This window comes from Symphalangus syndactylus, chromosome 22 (assembly GCF_028878055.3).
Source record: "Symphalangus syndactylus isolate Jambi chromosome 22, NHGRI_mSymSyn1-v2.1_pri, whole genome shotgun sequence".
In the NCBI taxonomy this organism is placed as follows: Eukaryota; Metazoa; Chordata; class Mammalia; order Primates; family Hylobatidae; genus Symphalangus; species Symphalangus syndactylus.
Genome location: NC_072444.2, coordinates 40,813,142 through 40,833,010, shown reverse-complemented (window position 1 = coordinate 40,833,010; position 19,869 = coordinate 40,813,142).

Here is a 19,869-nt window from a genome sequence, read left to right as displayed (position 1 = left end):
GTGGGGAACTGAGAAAGGAATGGAATGTAGCAGTTAAAGGGACCTTCATCAAGAAAGTTTCCACTGTGGGCAGCCAGGACTCAGCCCTGCCAGGTACCTCTGAGAGACAGCATAGAACATGTGCCTCAGAGTCATCCCACCCAGAGCAAGGGAGTTGGGGTATTTATCCACCAATACACACCAGTCACTCCTCAGGGCTTCTTCCAAGGGCATGATTCCTCCAGAATGCCCTGCCTGCACTGCAAGAATGAGACCTGGAGGGTCAATGGCAAGAGCCCTGACAGCGCCTCCAGCAGTGAGCAGGACCACAGCCTGGCGTGTAGAGTTTCAGTCCCTCAGTGACCCCAACACACACACATACACACACACACACATTCTTTCTCTCTCTCTCTCACACACACACACACACACACACTCTCTGTCTCTCTCACACACACACCATACTCCAACACCAACAGAGAACATACATACATACACATACATGCATAGATGACTGTTACCCACTTAGATCCTGGTGAATCCATGGATAGAAGATAAGGTGGGAATCAGAGAGACAGGCGAATTTAAGGGGAGTGAGGGTCTTGGGAACAAAATGCAAATATAGGCAGAAAATCAAGGTGGAAGAGTGGTCTGGACACCAAATGCCTGCTGGCTGGCACCTGCGCTATATACACTGTCAGTCATTCTCCAAGCAGCCTTGTGGGGTAGAAGGAATTCCCCTCAATTTACAGATGGCAGAAATGTAGTTCAGAAAAGAAAACTGATTTTACTAACTGATTTTACTGCTTCTGGGTTCTGCTCTTTTTCTTGCTAGGCAATCATGGCAGAATTGACAAAAACATTTTCCCCCTTCACCAACTGGAGCAGAGCCAATGAGAGGGGCTAGGGAACAGGCCATGAGGCCCTGCACCCACCATTCAATGTCTTCAGGATTAGGACTCTTGCATCATGGGCTGGCAGCACTCCCAATGTCTGGGTGTTTTGTGAGGTTGTACAGGATCCAGTAGAGGCCACTGGCTCTGCTGTCATATCCTAAGAGGAAGCCAGGCAGGCTTGTGTCTCTTGGCTGCTTCAGCACCAGAGGATGAACAGCGCCCATACACCGAGGCTTTCGGGAGAATGGGAGGAGGGAAAGGAAGGGCAGAATGGAGTGATGTAGGGTCCATCCGTCATGTCCCTGGATGGAGAGACCCCTGTTCCCACAGTAGTCCTGCACCAGGACCACCACCAGCACTCATGAATATGCCAGCCTCCATTTATATGTCCTCGTCTGACAACTCCTTCCCATTTTCGTCCTGGAGGCAAGACTGAACTTGCTAGCTCTGAGGGCACCTGTGTGTAAACCGAGACAGTTCCTGAAGACCTTTCATCCAAGCAGAATCCCTCCCTTGCCATCTCCAGACCTGCCCCACAAGCTCCCTCCCTGGTCTCCTGGCTCTTGTTCACTCCTTCCAGGCAGCCTCCTACAGTCATCTCTAAAACATAGCTGACTGTCACTCCTTTATCCAGCACCTTCCATGGCTCCCCAGAGCCCTCCAGATCAAGTTCAAATTCCTTGATCAGACACTTGATCTCAAGCTCCATTCTACCTCCTGAATTAAGATCCCGGAGAAGCCCACCTTGCTCAGCACAAGTGCATCAATGAAGTCCGAAGCCTTGAATGTGGCCTTGGCCTTGAGGAAATCATCAACACCCTGGCTAGTGAGGGTGCGGCGCTGCTGCAGGATGATGGTGCCTGAAGTTGTGCACCAAGTCACAGGCCCTGTAGAAGCATCGCCCCTCAGGAATGGGTAGTACAGGAAGTCCAAGCACAGGCAGATCTGCTGATGCCGTTACACTAAGAGGGCACTGAGCTCCTAGATGTCGGCAATATATTCACTGGCATTCCTGCAGGGTGACGCTGGGGAGAGGAAGCAGCTCCATAACACATGAAACTCTGGAAGCTCTTCCCAGCCAAAATCTCTGGACCACATTACACCCAGAAATGGGTGCCCTCTGAGCACACTTCTCTCTGCCTCCCACTCTGAGCCGCCTCCTGGCCCCACATGCCCCAGCCTGGACCAGGGCTTGGAGCCCAGCAGGTGTTCAGTCCATGGTGTTGACTCATTCCTGGCACAGGAGAGCCCTTGGTAGCTCTGTGACTCCTCCTGTGGAACCCCCGACTCTGCCTCAAGACCTCCCTATTCCCATGGGAAGACCCCAAGGATTGCCCCACCTGCCCAGGGATCCTCCAACCCCATAGGCCTTACTTGATGCCTTATCCCTCCCAGAACATGACATGTTTCTCAGAAGGTGACTTATTTCCAAGGCCATCTGTGGATGTTTGCTGGGGACCTCTTGCTGTTCTCCTTTATGATCTGTAGGGCAGGGCCAAGAGGAGAAACCAGCCCAACCTCAGAACAAACAAAGACTTACTGCCACAAATGGCAACCACCAGTCAGCAGTGCTTCTGGGAGGAAAGGAGGTTTCATTCTGCGCAAAGCTCCTTGTTTGGCTTCTTTCTGAATCTGGGGAGGGGTAGGTACCAAGCCCAGCTTACCTGTGGTGTCTACATTACCATCTGTGCCTAGGATGTGCAAAGGGCCCCTGCTCCCACTGCAGGGTTGATGTTCCCTCCAGCTGGAGACCTGGGCTCCTGACACCGCCTGGCCTGTTTGTCCTGCTCTGGATCAGCGTGGAAAGGCTGTACCTGGTATTTCCCTAGGTCCTTGGTTTCCACCATCTAGACACCCAGCAGGAGTGACCATGCCCAGCACCACACCTGAAAGGGGACTCCCTTGTAGAGCAGCCCAGACATCTACAGATAGAAGAGTGCTCGATGAGACAGGCCACAGGGGTCCCCAGGGAGGATCGGGGGGTGGAGGATTCTGGAGGTTTCCAGCCTTGGGCTCTGTGGTTCCTCAAAGAGGTTAGGTATACCTAGTATCAGGCCTCCCCTCCCACGATTCAAAGAATGGATGAGTGCCCAGCATCAGGAACTCTGTTCTGGGCCTATGTTTTCATTTAGGTCACCAAGGGACAACCCCTAACCCCTGAGCTAGGGATGGTCCAAGCTCTGGCTTGAAATTTTCCTCCAGCAATGTGATGCTTACAGGGACAGGTAGAAAAGCTGGTGACCAGCCCTACTGTCCTCTGGGTAAGCACAGTGTGCCACCCACCCTCTGAGAGGCAGGTGGTGCCAGGCCACAGCACTGGGTGCCTGTACCCATGGCTCTGCAGACAACAGTCATGGAGGTCCCTCCCTCTCCACATTACCTTCTTGCTGCTCCTAGATTTCTTCTAGTCGTTAAGCACTTTGAGTCATTTTTCTGTGCATCCAATTTTACATTTTTGCTCTGAGATGAAACATGATAAAGTATGCTGAGCTGCCAGGATTCCTGGACGGGACCTTGCATGCTGAGTCTTGGGCTCCAGGGCCCCGATGGGACTGAACCAGGAGGAGCCAGGGAAGGATAAACATTGGGGCTGAGCCCCTATGACCCAATGGCCATTGGTGGCCTGGCCTTATGGTCCCAAGACACCTTGTCCTCAGGCCAGAGACACCATGGGCTTTGGTCGGGTCCCAGCCTCCCAGTAGTGTCCTGGCACTAGCAGGGGCTGACCCCTGAGCCACAACCACAGTTCTGGGTTTGGGGTTTGGTAAAACCACCTCAAGGACAGAGTCCTGGGGTCAGGTTTGGCAGGAACCATGGTGCCTCCCAGAGATGGTGTGTCACTTTCACTCGCCACGGAATGTGCACACAGGCTGTCCCCCTGTCCATCCCATCCTGCTGGACAGGATGGAGGAAGTCAGGGAACAGGCAGGGTGGACAGCTGGGGTGCAGGGAGAGGGAGGTACATGCTGGGAGGTCAGACCCTGCGAGGGCTGTGGAGGCATCAGGTGGAGTGGGCTCCAGGTGCACCTTCAGTGCACTGGGCATGTCTCAGGCCAGGATCCCTGGACCCTGGATGTGTGACGTGGTCACTCTCTGGGGGACTGCTGTCAGGTCCCAGCCACTCATCCTGGGCAGCACTGTCTCATCCCAGGACTGGACTTCCTGAGTCCTAAGACAAGACAGTGCTGCCCAGGCCTGACAGCCTGGGAGGACCTGTTAAGTCCTCCATGCCTAGACCAGCCTCCCAACAACAGGGACAGTCTCTTATCTTCAGCTTCAGGGCACTGACTGATCCATCTCACTCTAAGCCAATCAAGGCAGAGCCGAGGCCCTGCACCAGGCCAGGAGCCAGTCCCCTCCCCAAATGGGCCTGAGGGAAGCACCATCCCTGTCCCAATCTGCCACAAGTTTCAGCCCAGGAGACACATGGGGAAGGGAGGACAGGGCCTCCCTGCTCGCTGACACTGGAAAAGTGGGACCTGGGAGAAGAGGGAGCACAAGGCTGGCAGGGGGTGCCCCAGGCCCATGGAGAGCTCAGGCTGCACCATGGGGCTGCCCCTCCTGGGTGGAGGCTGTGCCCTCTACAGGATCTGAGAAAGTCCAGTCCTGAGATGGGACAGCACTGCCCAGCGTGGGTAGCCGGGGCCTGAGAGCAGTCCCCCAGGGAGTGACCACATCACCTGGCTGGGGTCCAGGGAGCCTGGGGTGAGACCCACCCAGCGCACTGAGGGTGCACCTGGAGCCCATCCCACCTGACACCCTCACAGCCCTCACAGGGTCTGATGTCCCACCATGCACCTGCCTCTCCCTGCACCCCACTGCCCATCCTGCCTGTTCCCTGGCTTCCTCCATCCTGTGCAGCTCATAGACTGTGACCATCTCTCCAGCCACTCTGGCCCTTTCTTTACCTTTGTCCTGTCAGAATCTCTGAGCAAGATCTCCCAGGTCCATCCAAAAACCTGCTTTGTCCACTTTTGACTGGGCCATTGGGCACCACTGGGCCATCCCAGCAGTCCACAGGGCCCTCGATAACGCACAATGCACCTGGCTTCTCCAAGCAGCGCTCAGCAGTCCCCACTGACCAGGTTCCTGCTGACCAGACCCCACACATCAGGTCTTCCCTGACCACACCCTCACTGATTAGACCCCCATCACCAGGACCCACTAACCAGACCCCCACTGCCAGGCCCACAATGACCATGACTCCACTGACCAGGTCCTTACTGACAAGGTCTCACGGACAAGACCTCACTGACCAGGACCTTACTGACAAGGCCTCACTGACCAGGACCTTATCAACAAGGCCTCACTGACCAGGACCTTACTGACAAGGCCTCACTGACCAGGTCCTTACTGACAAGGCCTCACTGACCAGGACCTTATTGACAAGGCCTAACTGACAAGGCCTCACGGACCAGGTCCTTACTGACAAGGCCTCACTGACTAGGTCCTTACTGACAAGGCCTCACTGACTAGGTCCTTACTGACAAGGCCTCACTGACAAGGCCTCACTGACCAGGACCTTACTGACAAGGCCTCACGGACCGGGTCCTTATTGACAAGGCCTCACTGACCAGGTCCTTACTGACAAGGCCTCACTGACCAGTTCATTACTGACAAGGCCTCACTGATTAGGTTCCACTGATCACGACTCCAATGCCCGGCCCCACAGATGAGGCCCCACTAACCAGGCCTCCAGGAAACAGGCTGCTACTGATCAGGCCCCTACTAACCAGGCCTGAGGTTACCAGATGCCTCTGACTGGGACCCTAGTGAGTAGGCCCCACTGAACAGGCACCAACTGCTCAGGTCCCTGCTGACGAAGTCACCCCGTAGACCAGTGATACAAAAGCCACCACTGACCAAGTCCTCTCTGACCAGGTCCCCACTGATTAAGTTCCACTGACCAGGCTGCCCTGATCAGGGCCCCACAGACAAGGGCCTCAATGATGAGGACACACCCACCAGGCCCTGCTGACTAGGTCCCATGTGACCAGTCCTCCACTGAATAGCACCCCTTGACCTGGTCACCAGTGACCCAGCCCACGCTGACCAAGCCACCACTGAGCCCAGCTGACCAGGTTGCCACCAGTCAAGCCCCACAGCCCAGGTTTGCACTGACCAGACACCAAACAACTGGCTGCCAATAGGTCCCCACTCGCCAAAACCCCATTATTAGATCCCCCTAATGAGACCCTCTCTAAGCAGACCCCTGCTGGCCAGGCTCCCACTAAACAGGCCTCACTGACCAAGTCCCAACTGACTAGGTCCACTGAGCAGGCCCACACTGATCAGGCCCCTCCTAACCACACCAGAAGGCCAAGCGGAAATGAAATGTTTCATATGTTAGAAATAGGAGCAAGACAGAGAAAGAAAAGAGATGCCACAGCCCATTATACAACCAGATCACATGAGAACTCACTATCAGGAGATCAGCATCAAGAAGATTAACCACTGGTGAAGGATCCACCACACACACCACCGCCCACTGTTTCCAGGCAGAAGCCTCCTGCAGAGGCAGAACCTCTTGGGAAACTTCTACTATGGCAGTGCAGAAGGGAAATATGGGCTTGGCTCCCCATACAGGAGCCACCATCCTCCAGACCCCAGATTCATAAGCAACCAACAGCCCACACCCTCAGTATGGAAAAGCACTCAACACCAGCCCAGCCCATGAGAGCAGCCATGGGGGCTAAAGCCTGCAAAGCCACAGGAGCACTGCCCTAGTAGAGGTTTTCCACGAGGATGTGACTCTGCAGCAGGCTACTCCCCCTCCCTAATACCCACCATCCTCTCACCACCCTACTGACAACCCACTCCTCCCAATACTACCCACTTTTTTTCCTTCCAACCCCAACCCCCTCCCATCCATCGTTAAATCACCTTCCACCAGGCCCCATCTCCAACATTCAAGATTACAATTCCCATGAGTTTTTGTAGGGAAACACAGCCAAACTATATTATTCTGACCCTAACCCCTCCGAATCTCATGTCCTTGTCACAGAGCAAAATACAATCATACCTTTTCAAAAGTTGCCAAAAGTCTTAACTCATTCCAGCATTAACTCAAATGTAAAAGGTTCAACGTCTCATCTGAGACAAGCCTACAGTCCCTTTTGCCTATGAGTCCCTGAATTTAAAAGGGTGTTCTTTTCTTTCAAGATACAATGATGGTACAACCATTGGGTAAGCTTTCTCAGTCCAAAGGGAAGAAATTTCCCAGCAAAATAACACAGATGGGACCACAGGCCCAATGCAAGTCCAAAACCCAGGAGGCCAGTATCCATTCAATCTCACTGCTCCAAAACCATGAAGAGAACTCACCATCACAAGGACAGAAATAAGGAGATTATATCTAATCATTTGTGAAGGATCCACCCGCCACCATCACTTTTCACCCCTCACCCCCAACATAATCTCCCCATTCTCCCTATCTCCCACCTTCCAACTCCCACTCTCCACCATGATTAAATCACCTTCCAGTAGGCCCCAGCTTTCACATTCCCCATTACAATTCCACAAGAATTTTGGCAGGGACACAGGGCTAAATTTTGTTATTCTGTCCCTGGCTCCCCAAATCTCTTGTCCTTCTCACGTTGCAAACTACAATGATAGCTTCCCTACAGTCCCCCAAAGTCTTGTATCATTTCATCATTTATACAAATGTTCAAAGCTTAAAGTCTCAAGTAACACAAGGCTGCAGACCTTTAGGCTCATGAGCCTCTGAAATATAAAGAAAGTTAACTACTTCCAAGGTACAATGCTTATACAGGCACTGGGTAAGCATTTCCAGCCAAAAGGAATAATTTTGTCAGAAAGAACAAAACGCAGAAAGGACTTACAGGCCCCATGAAACTCCAAACACAGAAGGCCAGTCATTCAATCCTACAGCTCCAAAATTACCCTTTTTGAAATCTTGTCCCACATCCAGGGCACAGGGATGTAAGGGCTGGGCTCCCAAGGCTTTGGGCAGCACTGCACCTGTGGCTTTGCAGGGTTCATGCCTCCCGACTGTCTTCATGGGCTGGGCTGGTGTTGAGTGTCTGTAGCTTTTCCCCACTGACGGTACAAGCTGTTGCGGAGTCTATTAATCTGCGGTCTTCATGATGGTGGCCTCCAGCGTGGGGGATCCAACCCCATATTTTCCTTCTGCACTGCCCTAGTAGAGGTTACTTATGAGGTTCTGCCTTTTTGCAAGGCTTTTGCCTGGACACCCAGACATTTCCATACGCCCTCCAAAATCTATACAGAGGATCCCAAGCCTCTAGTCTCCTGCTCTGTCCAACCAGTGGCTTAACACTATGAGGAAGTTCATGAGAACTCACTATCACGAGGTCAGCATCAAGAAGATGGTGCTTAATCACTGGTGAAGGATCCGCCCCAACCCACCTCCACCCCCTACTGTTTCCAGGCAGAAGCCTGAGGCAGAGCCTGAGCCTCCCGGAAAACCTCTACTATGGCCGTGCAGAAGAAAAGTATGGGCTTGGAGCCCATATGCAGGAGGCCACCATCCCCCAGACCCCAGATTCATAGACCCATCAACAGCTTGCACCTTCAGTATGGAAAAGCTACCGGCACTCAACACCAGCCCAGCCCATGAGAGCAGCCATGAGGGCTACACCCTGCAAAGCCACAGGTGCACTGTCCTAGTAGAGGTTTTCCACGAGCCTCTGCTTCTGCAGCAGGCTACTCCTCCTTCCTACTACCCCCACCCTCCCACCACCCTACAGCCAGCTTACTCCTCACCACCCTACCCACCCCTTTTTCCCTCCAACCCCACCCACCTCCCATCCATGATTAGATCACCTCCCACCAGGCTCCACCTCCAACATTCAGGATTGCAATTCCACATGAGTTTTTCTAGGGAAATACAGCCAAACCATATTATTCTGACCTTGACCCCCTCCCCCGAATCTCATGTCATTCTCACAGAGTAAAATGCAGTCATGCCTTTTCAAATGTTTCCAAAAGCCTTAACTCATTCCAACATTAACTCAAATGTAAAAAGTTCAAAGTCTTATCTGATACAAGGCCACAGTCTCTTCTGCCTATGAGTCCCTGAACTTAAAATGGAGTTCTTTAAAGGTACGATGATGGTACAGGCATTGGGTAAGCTTTCTCACTCCAAAGGGAAGAAATTTCCCAGAAAAATAACACAAATGGGACCACAGGCCCAATGTACATCTAAAACCCAGCAGGCCAGTATTCATCCAATCTCAAAGCTCCTAAATCATGAAGCAAACTCACTACCAGAAGGACAGCATTAAAAAGATGGTGTTTAACCATTTGTGAAGAATCTGCCCCCCACCTCTGCCTTTCCCCACAACCCCAACACAATCGCCCCCCATGCTCCCCACCACCCCTACCTTCCAAATTCCACTCTCCACCATGATTAAATCACCTTCCACCAGTCCCCACCTTGAACTTTTCCCATTACAATTCCACATGAGTTTTGGTAGGGACACAGAGCCAAATCATATTATTCTGTCCCTGGTCCCCCAAATCTCCTATCTTTCTCACATTGCAAAATACAATGATACCTTCCCTACAGTCCCCCAAATCTTAAATAATTCCAGTATTTACTCAAAGGTCCAAAGCCCAAAGTCTCAACTGAGACAAGGCTACAGTCCTATCTGCCCCTGAGTTTCTGAATTATAAAGCAAGTTAACTACTTCCAAGGCACAATGATTGTACAGGCAATGGGTAAGCATTCCCAGCCAATAGAAAAAAAAATTGCCACAAAGAAAAACAAAACACAGATGGGACTCACAGGATACATGAACATCCAAAACCCAGCAGGCCAGTCATTCAATCTGACAGCTCCAAAATCATCCTTTTTGAATTCTTGTCCCACATCCATGGCACAGGGCTGTGAGGGCTGGGCTCCCAAGGCCTTGGGCAGATCTGCACCTGTGGCTCTGCAGCATTCAGCACCCACAGCTGCCTCTCATGGACATGGATGTTGTTGAATGCCTGCAGCTTTTCCACACTGAGGGTGCAAGCTGTTGCTGGATCTATGAATCTGGGGTTTGGAGAATGGAGCCTCCCTCTGAGGGGGCTTCAACCCTACATGTCCCTTCTTTGCTGCCCTAGTAGAGGTTTTCCATAAGCCTCTTGGAAAGGCTACTGCCTGGATACCCAGGCTTTTCTGTACATCCTCTGGAGTCCAGACAGAGTCTCCCAAGCCTCTAGTCTCTTGCTCTGTGCACCTGCTGGCTTAACACTATGTGGAAGCCATCAAGGCTTGGAGCCACCTCTGAAGCAGTGGCCCAAGATGTACCTGTGCATCATTCAGCCATGGCTGGAGCTGGGGCTGCAGGGATGCTGGCAGCAGTGTCCTGAGGATGCACACAGCAGCAGGGCCATGGAGCTGGCCCAGGAAACCATTCTTCTCTGCTAGAACCCAGGGCCTGTGACAGCAAGGGCTACTGCAAAGGTCTCTGAAATGCTTTCAAAGCCTTTTACCCTTTCTCTTGGGTACTTGCACTAGGCTCCTTTTTGTGCAAATACTCTAAGCCTTATTGAATTTCCCCCCTGAAAATCAGCTTTTCTTTTTGACCACTTGACTAGGCTGCAAATTTTCCAAACTTTTGAGCTCTGCTTCTCATTTAAATAGAAGTTCCAACTTGAGGTCATTTCTTAGGTCACACATAATAACACAGGCTGTTCGATGCAGACAGGCCACCTCTTGAGCTATGCTGCCTAGATGTTCATTCCACAAGATACATCCTAAATCATCACCCCCAAGTTCGTCGTTTCACAGATCTCCAGGGCAGGGTCACTCTGCAGCCTCTGTTGGGCCAATCAAATGCGACTTTGGCTCCTATTCACAGGAAATTCCTGATTTTCCTCTGAGAACTTTTAAGTCTGGCCTTCACTGTCCATCCTTCTGTCAGCCTTCTGATCACAAGTATATAACAATTCTCTACAGTGGTCCAAGCTTTTCCTCATCTTGCTATCTTTTAAGCTTTCCCAACTCTCCCAACCTCTGTCTTTTTCCCACTTCTGAACCTGCTTCTACATTGTCAGCTATCTGTGCCACAGCCTGGCAATGTGGTAAAAGAAGAAAAGTCCATTTTCAGGGAAAAAATTCACACAGGCTTCAGATATTTGCATGAAAAGAAGCTGAGTGCCGCTTGCCAAGACAATGGGGAAAAGGCCTTGAAGGCATTTCATAGCTCGACTTCACAGTACTAACTTTCTGTATGATCAAAAAGAAAAGAGGTTTCATTGGCTCATGGTTCTGCAGGCTGGAAAGGAAGCATAGTGGCTTCTGCTTCTGGGAGGACTCAGGTGCCTCCCAATTATACTAGAAGGCCAAGGGGCAAGGAGATGTTTCATACAGCAGGAGAACGAGCAAGACAAACAAAGGAAAGAGGTGCCACATCCTGTTATACAAGCAAATCTCATGAGAACTCACTATCATGAGGTCAGCATCAAGAAGACGATGCTTAACCACTGGTGAAGGATTCCACCCTGCAAAACCACCTCCCCGTTTCCAGGTAGAAGCATGCTGCAGAGGCAGAGTCCCTTGGGAAACTTCTGCGAGGGCAGTGCAGCAGGAAAATATGGGCTTGGAGGCCCAAAGCAGGAGCCACCACCCTCCAGACCCCAGAGGCGCCCTTGCAGAGGTGGCTAGTTGGTCTCTGAGCCAACATGGCCTTGCGTGGCATGGAAAGGACCCATCTACTGACATGCTACTCTGAGAAAGCTTCTTCCACCTTGGCCCAAATTCTAAGTCTGGCCAGGGCCACAGAAGGCAGATCTACTGGGTGGTAATCCTGGCTGCTTTCTGCACTTGAATATAAAGTCCTCCCAAAGACCTGTGGTCCGCCTCTTGGCAACCAAGAAGCCTGCAGTGCCATATGACCCGAGGCACGGACTGGAGCCCCAAAGGCAGCGCACACCCTGCTCCTGAGCCTGCTGCTCATTTCCTCTCTGTGGCTCCATTTGTGGCACAGTAGTTGCACTGAGGCTTCTGCATGCCAGGCAAGGCCAAGCTGGCTCAAAGAGGAACCAGCCACGTCTGCAAGGGTGTGCCAGGAGCAGCTGGACCAGCCACCAACCTCACTAACTGCCGGACATGGTACATCAGTTGTTCTACCCTAAAGGTAAGGCCAAGAGGCAGAACACAGGCCGTCTTGAGGAGGGCTTTATGTTCAAGTGCAGAAAGCAGCCAGGATTGCCACCCAGGGGACTCAGCCTTCTGTAGTCTGCAGTGCCATACGAGCTCTGAGGCATGGACTGGTGCCATCTGCTTTATAGAAAAATTAACTTAAGATCCATTAGAGTTAAATGTGCCATCTGGTTTTCCTCAGGCCTCTGCTCCATCAGCCCTCAGGTGGCAGCCACTCAGGCTGTTGTAACCTGGTCATCCCTGCTTCCTTGAGTGAGTAAGGTTGGTGGCTGGTCCCACTGGTCCAGGTGCACCCTTGCAGAGGCGGCTGGTTGCTCTTTCAGCCAGCTTGGCCTTGCCTGGCATGCACAGGCCCCAGGTACTAACACGCTGCTCCGAGTGAGCTTGTCCTGCATTGACACAAATTCTAAGTCTGGCCAGGGCCACAGAAGGTTAAGTCCCCTGGGTGGTAATCCCGGCTGCCTTCTGCACTTGAACATAAAGTCCTCCTCAAAACGGCCTGTGGTCAGCCTCTTGGCAACCAAGAAGCCCGCAGTGACATACGACCCGAGGCATGGACTGGAGCCCCAAAGGCAGCGCACACCCTGCTCCTGAGCCTGCTGCTGGTTTCCTCTCTGTGGCTCCATTTGTAGCACAGTTGTTTCACTGAGGCTTGTGCATGCCGGGCAAGGCCAAGCTGGCTCAAAGAGCAACCAGCCACCTCTGCAGGGGTGTGCCAGGAGCAGGTGCACCAGTCACCCACTAGTGGCCAGACATGGTACATCAGTTCTTCTACCCTAAAGGTGGGCCACAGTGCCATCTGCTTTTCCTAAGACCTCTGCTCCATCAGCAATTAGGTGGCAGCCAAGGCAGGACAAGCTCACTCGGAGCAGCGTGTTAGTACCTGGGGCCTGTGCATGCCAGGGAGGCCAAGCTGGCTCAAAGAGCAACCAGCCACCTCTCCAAGCTCTGGCCAGGGCTACAGAAGGCCAAGTCCCCTGGATGCTAATCCTGGCTGCTTTCTACACTTGAACATGAAGTCCTCCTCAAGACGGCCTGTAGTCCGCCTCTAGGCAACCAAGAAGCCCGCAGTGCTATACGACCCAAGGCATGCACTGGAGCCCCCAAAGGCAGCGCAGCCCCTGCTCCTGAGCCTGCTGCTCATTTCCTCTCTGTGGCTCCATTTGTAGCACAGTTGTTGCACTGAGGCTTCTGCATGCCAGGCAAGGCCAAGCTGGCTCAAAGAGCAACCAGTCACCTTGCAAGGGTGTGGCAGGAGCCAGTGCACCAGCCACCAACCTCACTTGCTGCCGGACATGGCACATCAGTACTTCTACCCTAAAGGTAGGGCCACAGGGCCATCTGCTTTTCCTAAGGCCTCTGGTCCATCAGCCATCTGGAGGCAGCGTTCAAAACTGGCCATCCCAGCTTCCTTGAGTAGCTGAGGAGGCTGGCTGGTCCCCCTGCTCCTGGCTCACCCTTGCAGAGGTGGCTGGTTGCTCTTTGAGCCAGCTTGGCCTTGTCTGGCATGCACAGGCCCCAGGTACTAACACGCTGCTGAGTGAGCTTGTCCTGCCTTGGCACAAATCCTCACTCGCTGCCGGACATGGTACATCAGTTCTTCTACCCTAAAGGTAGGGCCAAGAGGCAGACCACAGGCCATCTTGAGGAGGACTTTATGTTCAAGTGCAGAAAGCAGCCAGGATTGCCACCCAGGGGACTCAGCCTTCTGTGGTCTGCAGTGCCATACGAGCTCTGAGGCATGGACTGGTGCCATCTGCTTTATAGAAAAATTAACTTAAGATCCATTAGAGTTAAATGTGCCATCTGGTTTTCCTCAGGCCTCTGCTCCATCAGCCCTCAGGTGGCAGCCACTCAGGCTGTTGTAACCTGGCCATCCCTGCTTCCTTGAGTGGGTGAGGTTGGTGGCTGGTCCCACTGGTCCAGGTGCACCCTTGCAGAGGCGGCTGGTTGCTCTTTGAGCCAGCTTGGCCTTGCCTGGCAAGCACAGGCCCCAGGTACTAACACGCTGCTCCAAGTGAGCTTGTCCTGCATTGACACAAATTCTAAGTCTGGCCAGGGCCACAGAAGGCTGAGTCCCCTGGGTGGTAATCCTGGCTGCTTTCTGCACTTGAACATAAAGTCCTCCTCAAGACAGCCTGTGGTCAGCCTCTTGGCAACCAAGAAGCCCGCAGTGACATATGACCCGAGGCATGGACTGGAGCCCCAAAGGCAGCGCACACCCTGCTCCTGAGCCTGCTGGTGGTTTCCTCTCTGTGGCTCCATTTGTAGCACAGTTGTTTCACTGAGGCTTGTGCATGCCGGGCAAGGCCAAGCTGGCTCAAAGAGCAACCAGCCACCTCTGCAGGGGTGTGCCAGGAGCAGGTGCACCAGTCACCCCCTAGCGGCCAGACATGGTACATCAGTTCTTCCACCCTAAAGGTGGGCCCCAGTGCCATCTGCTTTTCCTAACACCTCTGCTCCATCAGCAATTAGGTGGCAGCCAAGGCAGGACAAGCTCACTCGGAGCAGCGTGTTGGTACCTGGGGCCTGTGCATGCCAGGGAGGCCAAGCTGGCTCAAAGAGTAACCAGCCACCTCTGCAAGGTCTGGCCAGGGCTACAGAAGGCCGAGTCCCCTGGATGGTAATCCCGGCTGCTTTCTGCACTTGAACGTGAAGTCCTCCTCAAGACGGCCTGTGGTCAGCCTCTTGGCAACCAAGAAGCCCGCAGTGACATACGACCCGAGGCATGGACTGGAGCCCCAAAGGCAGCGCACACCCTGCTCCTGAGCCTGCTGCTGGTTTCCTCTCTGTGGCTCCATTTGTAGCACAGTTGTTTCACTGAGGCTTGTGCATGCCAGGCAAGGCCAAGCTGGCTCAAAGAGCAACCAGCCACCTCTGCAGGGGTGTGCCAGGAGCAGGTGCACCAGTCACCCCCTAGCGGCCAGACATGGTACATCAGTTCTTCTACCCTAAAGGTGGGCCACAGTGCCATCTGCTTTTCCTAAGACCTCTGCTCCATCAGCAATTAGGTGGCAGCCAAGGCAGGACAAGCTCACTCGGAGCAGCGTGTTAGTACCTGGGGCCTGTGCATACCAGGGAGGCCGAGCTGGCTCAAAGAGCAACCAGTCACCTTGCAAGGGTGTGGCAGGAGCCGATGCACCAGCCACCAACCTCACTTGCTGCCGGACATGGCACATCAGTACTTCTACCCTAAAGGTAGGGCCACAGGGCCATCTGCTTTTCCTAAGGCCTCTGGTCCATCAGCCATCAAGAGGCAGCATTGGAAACTGGCCATCCCAGCTTCCTTGAGTAGCTGAGGAGGCTGGCTGGTCCCCCTGCTCCTGGCTCACCCTTGCAGAGGTGGCTGGTTGCTCTTTGAGCCAGCTTGGCCTTGTCTGGCATGCACAGGCCCCAGGTACTAACACGCTGCTGAGTGAGCTTGTCCTGCCTTGGCACAAATCCTCACTCGCTGCCAGACATGGTATATCAGTTCTTCTACCCTAAAGGTAGGGCCAAGAGGCAGATCACAGGCCGTCTTGAGGAGGACTTTATGTTCAAGTGCAGAAAGCAGCCAGGATTGCCACCCAGGGGACTCGGCCTTCTGTGGTCTGCAGTGCCATACAAGCTCTGAGGCATGGACTGCTGCCATCTGCTTTATAGAAAAATTGATTTAAGATCCTTTAAAGAGTTAAACGTGTCATCTGATTTTCCTCAGGCCTCTGCTCCATCAGCCCTCAGGTGGCAGCCACTCAGGCTGTTGTAACCTGGCCATCCCTGTTTAATTGAGTGGGTGAGGTTGGTGGCTGGTCCCACTGGTCCAGGCGCTCCCTTGCAGAGGTGACTGGTTGCTCTTTGAGCCAGCTTGGCCTTGCCTGGCATGCACAGGCCCCAGGTACTAACAGGCTGCTCCGAGTGAGCTGGTCCTGCCTTGACAAAAATTCTAAGTCTGGCCAGGGCCACAGAAGGCTGAGTCCCCTGGGTGGTAATCCCGGCTGCTTTCTGCACTTGAACATAAAGTCCTCCTCAAGATGGCCTGTGGTCTGCCTCTTGGCAACCAAGAAGCCTGCAGTTCTGCATGAGCCCTGAGGCATGGACTGGAGCCCCAAAGGCCGCACACACCCTCCTCTTGAGCCTGCTGCTCGTTTCCTCTCTGTGGCTCCATTTATAGCACAGTTGTTGCACTGAATCTTGTGCATGCCGGGCAAGGCCAAGCTGGCTCAAAGAGCAACCAGCCACGTCTGTAAGGGTCCTCCTGGAGCAGGTGGACCAGCCACCAACCTCACACACTCATGGAAGCAGGGAATGCATGTTTCTACCATGCATTTCACTACAAGTACATTTCCCCTGAGGTTGGTGGCCTAAGTTTTCTTCTACGTTTTTTGCTTTTAGATTTTACGTTTAACTCTTTTATCCTTCTTAATTTTTGTATAAAGTGTAAGGAAGTGGCCCAGTTACAGTTTTCTGCGTATGGCTAGCCAGTTTTCCTAACACCGTTTATTAAATAGGGAATCCTTTCCCCAGCGCTCGCTTTTGTCAGTTTTGTCAAAGATCTGGTGGTTTACATGTGTGGTGTCATTTCTGAGGCCTCTGTTCTGTTCCATCGGTCTATATACCTCGTTTGGTACAAGTACCATGCTGGTTACGTTACTGTGGCCTTGTAGAATAGTTTGAAGTCAGGTACTGTGATGCCTCCAGCTTTGTTCTTTTTGCTTAGGATTGTCTTGGCTATGTGGACTCTTTTTTGGTTCCATATGAAATTTAAAGTAGTTTGTCTAATTTTTTGAAGAAAGTCAATGGTAGCTTGATAGGGATAGCACTGAATCCATAAATCACTTTGGGTGGTATGGCACTCAGGCACAGAAATGTCCTTGTGTTGGGCAATACCATTCAGGACATAGGCATGGGCAGAGACTTCATCACTACAACACCCAAAGCAATGGCAACAAAAGCCAAAATAGACAAGTGGGATCTAATTAAGCTAAAGAGTGTCTGCAGAGCAAAAGAAACTATCATCAGAGTGAACAGGCAACCCACAGAATGGGAGAAAATTTTTGCAATCTATCCATCTGTCAAAGGGCTAATATGCAGCATCTACAAAGCACTTAAACAAATTTACAAGAAAAAAAACAACCCCATCAAAAAGTGGGCAAAGGATATGAACAGACACTTCCCAAAGAAGACATTTATGCAGCCAAAGAACACGTGAAGCAAAGCACATCATCACTGGTCATTAGAGAAATGGAAATCAAAACCACAATGAGATACAATCTCACACCACTTAGAATGGCCATCATTAAAAGATCAGGAAACAACAGATGCTGGAGAGGACATGGGGAAATAGGAATGCTTTTACTCTCCTGGTGGGAGTATAAATTAGTTCAACCATTGTGGAAGACAGTGTGGTGATTCCTCAAGGATCTACAACTAGAAATACATTTGACCCAGCAATCCCATTACTGGGTATATATTGAAAAAATAATAAATCATTCTAATATAAAGACATATGCACACCTATGTTTACTGCAGCACAGCTCACAACAGCAAAGACTTGGAATGAACCCAAATGCCCATCAATGATACACTGGATAATGTGGCATATATACACTATGGAATGCTATGCGGCCATAAGAAAGGATGAGTTCATGTCCTTTGCAGGGACATGGATGAAGCTGGAAACCATCATTCTCAGCAAACTATCACAAGGACAAAAAACCAAACACTGCATGTTCTCACCTACAGGTGGGAATTGAACAATGAGAACACATGGACACAGGAAGGGGAACATAACACACCGGGGACTGTTGTGGGGTGGGGGGGAGAGGGGAGGGATAGCATTAGGAGATATACCTAATGCTAAATGACAAGTTAATGGGTGCAGCACACCAACATGGCACATGTATACATAGGTAACAAACCTGCACGTTGTGCACATGTACCCTAAAACTTAAACTATAATAATAACAAAATAAAAAAATTTTTTAAAAAGTTTTTAAAAATTTCCAACTGGATTTTTGTTTTTCTGTTTTTTGTTTTTTTTTGTGTGTTTTTTGTTTTTTGTTTGTTTGTTTGTTTTGGTCTTTTTGCTTTTTTGTGTTTTTTTTGTTAGTTTTTTGTTTTGTTTTTTGGTTTTTCTTTTGCAGCCACAGGAGTTTTAGCCAATTCAGATGCCTTGATCCCCACAATTTGGAACATTCCTTTGGATTTGACCAAGTCAGGAAGAGATGGGAGAAAAGTGAAACAGCAACAATAAAACCCCAAACATAAACAAAAAGAGTTAAGCAAAATAAACAAATGCACAATTTATATGATTACTGAGTGTTCTAATGGTAAGGAGAAATTAAAAGGAGCTGGTGGGTAAATCTTAAATTTTAGTCATTAAGGAAAAATTTTAAGACCAAACTCTAATTCAGCTACTTACCTGGAAATAAGGCTCAGGCTGGTGATCGTTCTCTGCCATCATAGAAGCTGGCAAAAACTTACCTTCACCTTCCCTGTCAGAAGCAAGCTGAAACTCAGGAAAGGAGGTGCCTGCTCTCCATCGTCATGGAAGCGGGAAAACTTGCCTTCCTTGTTGGAAATCAGTAAAACTTTAGAAAAGGAGTTGTAGAGCAAAATCAACCTTACATCTCAACCAAATTTTGGGAGATCAGGGACCCTCTGCAGGGAAAAAGCTCCACAACTTCAGCAAATTATTCTATTGGTTTGGGCAATAAAAATAGCCCAGGTTGGTATCAAGCAATAATGAGATTTATCAAAGGTCAGGACCACCTTTGTAATGTCCTTCTCTTTTTTTATCTTTTTGGTGTAGTCTGTTTTGCCAGAAACTAGGAGTGCAACACCTGCTTTTTTCTGTTTTCCATTTGCTTGAAATATTTTTCCTCTATTCCTTTATTTTGAGCCCAGGTATGGCACTGCATGTGAGATGGATTTCTTGCAGATGGCATACTCCAGTGCGTCTTGGTGCTTTATCCAGCTTGCCCCCTGTGTCTTTCAATGGGAGCATTTAGCCCATTTACATTTAAGGTTAGTGATGGTATGTGTGGATTTGATCCTGTCATCATGCTGTCAGCTGGTTATTTTGCAGACTTGTGTATGTGGTTGGTTTTTAGCATCACTGGACTGTGTACTTCAGTGCATTTTTGTAGTGTCTGGTGATGGTCTTTTCTTTCCATATTTAGTGCTCCCTTCAGGAGCTCTCGTAAGGTAGATCTGGTGATACCGAATTGCCTCAGCATTTCCTTGTCTGAAAAGGATCTTATTTCTCCTTCACTTATGATGCTTAATTTTGCTGGACACTAAATTCTGGGCTGAAATTTCTTTTCTTTAATGGCAGTTGATGTGGGTTGGGGTGTGTGCTGCACTCCCGTGTGCTGTCAGGGCAAGTAGAGCAAAACTCACCTGTGTAAACACACACAGCAAAGTGATGTAGGAAGTTTCCATATAAAGGGCTGCAGTATGGAGAGGTAATGTGCAGGCTGGTGTGTGGCTGTAGGGGCCACCTTGCTGCAGCTCTCCACTGATATGGTATGGTCGACTAGCATGGAAGCTATCTATGGTGTGGGCATCCGAGAGTGCCCTGTAAGCAGGTGTGGCCAGGCTGGGGCCCTGGGAGAGGCAAGCAGACTAAGGAGTGCTGAGATGAGACCAGCCCTATCTCATGTGCAGGACTGCCCAGCCTCCAGAATCAGGTTTCAGAGGAGAACTCTCTCAAAAGTGAACCCCCAGCACAGCACAGCTGCTCTACATAAACGTGGCTTGACTTCTTTTTTAAGCAAGTCCCCTTTTCTAAAACAGGAACTCTCGGACCGGATCTCTGCTGGGCAATCTTGCACATGAGATGTGGCTGGTCCGACCTCAGCATTCCTAAAGTGCTGG